This window comes from Cynara cardunculus, unplaced genomic scaffold (assembly GCF_001531365.2).
Source record: "Cynara cardunculus var. scolymus isolate 2C unplaced genomic scaffold, CcrdV1 Un_Scaffold_1248, whole genome shotgun sequence".
Classification (NCBI taxonomy): domain Eukaryota; kingdom Viridiplantae; phylum Streptophyta; class Magnoliopsida; order Asterales; family Asteraceae; genus Cynara; species Cynara cardunculus.
Window position 1 is genome coordinate 70,866 of NW_020200712.1, and position 2,549 is coordinate 73,414.

Consider the following 2,549-nt stretch of genomic DNA (forward strand, 5'->3'; position numbering starts at 1 on the left):
GATCCATTGGTCTGCTAAGTTATGAGGAACCAGAGATCGATGGACAGTGATCCATTGGTCTGCTAAGTTCTGAGGAACCAGAGGTCGATGGATAGCGATCCATTGGTCTGCTAAGTTATGAGGAACCAAAGGTCGATGGACAATGATCCATTGGTCTGCTTGCATGAGGAGCCAGAGACCGATGAACTAGAAAATTCATTTATTGTTCCAAGTATGGGAACTTCAACCAGAAGCTCTGACAATGCAACCAGAAGCTCTGGTAAAACAACCAGAAGCTCTGGTCATCCAGAGGCTCTAAATTGCTTGCCATCTTTTGTCCTAACCTTAAGCGCTTATTGATGGTATGTTTAGTAATTAAGTTTGTTAATATCGCAGATCACTATGTCATCATCTATTCTTAGTGAATATTCGGCAGACGAATCTGGTTACGTGGTTGGTCGATCTAGAAGGAATTTATCAATCAATGAAGATGTAGACCCATATGATCATGAGGACATAGCGACTAGCGAGACACCTGCTCTACCACCTGCATCAATATTGCCTCCATCGGAGCCAGTGCCCGATATTCCACCTCAAACATTTCATGGTCCGAGAATTAGGGTCACGGCTAGGAAAAGTGTACCATTACCTCGACGGGTGACTTTTGAAAACTCTAATTGAACAAGAGGAGAGGCATCACAACCGCAGCATGGGATTAGAGTCTCACGAGTGGTGACTGGAGTACCTGCATCATACACCCAGGGCATGACTCTGGATGAACGAGAGTGGGTGCGGAATATTGCATTGGAAACTCAAACTCACCAGACCTGGCTGGGATATCACCACTACATTTTGAATAATCTGTCCGATGTATTGGAGATGCACCACCAGCGTATGATGAGAACCTCAGATGCCGTCATCGTTGCTAGACGAGAGATTAGGAGATTGTATAAATGTCTAGTGGCAAGTGTGTTGATGGTGCTAATGCTTGGAATGCTAATTTGTTGGATGTTGCTTAAAAGCGATGACTAGTGATAGAACATTTACTCTTTTGCGTTGAAACCTAAGATTTGTTTTGAGGGTTGTAATCAACTGTAAGCCCTTAGCATCTTTTGAAAAGATTTAAATGCACTAAATCTTGGATGAATATAAAATTGTTCTGTTTCATCATGTAAATGTTTGAATGATATCTACAAGATGAATATCCTATGCATCATTCTGTTCATTAGAGATTATTGTCAATAATATTGTCATAAAAATGACGAGATTCCCTTTCAACTTAGGCCCTTGAAAATGCCGCTAAGAAGAGAAAACCCTGAAGTTGCACGACTCGTGCCAGAACAACTCTTGGCCGCACTATCCGATATTGTCAGCCAGGTAGCGGCAGGACTGAATGCTAACCAACCAACCAATTCTGGGCCTAGGACACCCAGGGAATGCACCTATAAATCCATCAGATCCTGCAACCCAAAAGAATTCCATGGAACTGAGGGAGCCATAGGATTATTAACTTGGATTGARGGTATGGAATCTGTCCTCCATATCAGTAAATGCATAGAAGCAAATAAAGTAGAATTGTAACACCCCCAAATCCATACATTGCATATAACACATATTTCATACATAGAATACATGTTTTCTCCCACATAGGTCCATAACACAAGAGTATATAATGCAAAATTACATAGATCAAAATTTCCAAAAGTACATGCTCTTGTATCCTAGCATCCAAGCTTCAAAATATAGCAAAGTACATAGCTCTTATTATCATTACCTGAACACATATTTTTGAAATCACAAAATGAGGGTTAGACATGAATGTCATGTGAGGTTCCCTTTTATGTAATGTAGGGTGAAGATCACCAAAACATTTATTTCAAATAATTCATCTCATGTAGCCGAAGACTAAAAATCATATTCTGTTTCGGTCCATCGGCCTCTGGTTCCAAACCATACTTGGAATATATTTCAATAACCAGGATCCTCTAGTTTCTCTACCAGAGCTTCTGGTTCCTCGACCACAGCCTCTGGTTGTACTAACCAGAGCTTCTAGTTCATATATAAAATGTTCTTTAGTTAAGTTTTCAATCAATAAGATAGCTTTTTTTTTTTCATAAAAAGAACAGTTATAAAGAATTCATGGACGACCAGAGCCTCTGGTTGTACTAACCAGAGCTTCTGGTTTAAAAGACAAGACCAACCAGAGCCTCTTGTTCAACGTGTAAGCCAGCCAGAGCCCCTCTGGTGTATTTTTCATAAAAAGATTCTAAGTATAAAAATCTTTGAATCATCTTTTAAAATGTAAATTTGACACAGAGCTTGTTTCTTACGAATATAGAGCATCTGGTTTAACTAAAACTTTGTAAAAGACGTATAATTTTCAAACCATCATCCAGAGCCCTCTGGTTCTATATTGAGGTCCAACCAGAGCCCCTCTGGTTCCTTTCAAGGAACAACCAGAGCCCCTCTGATTCCTCATAAAATGAACATTCGTATCCAAAATGCTTTTAACCTAAACCAATGACCATAGGCCATATTTTCCCGTAACCATAACATCAATACTATTATTT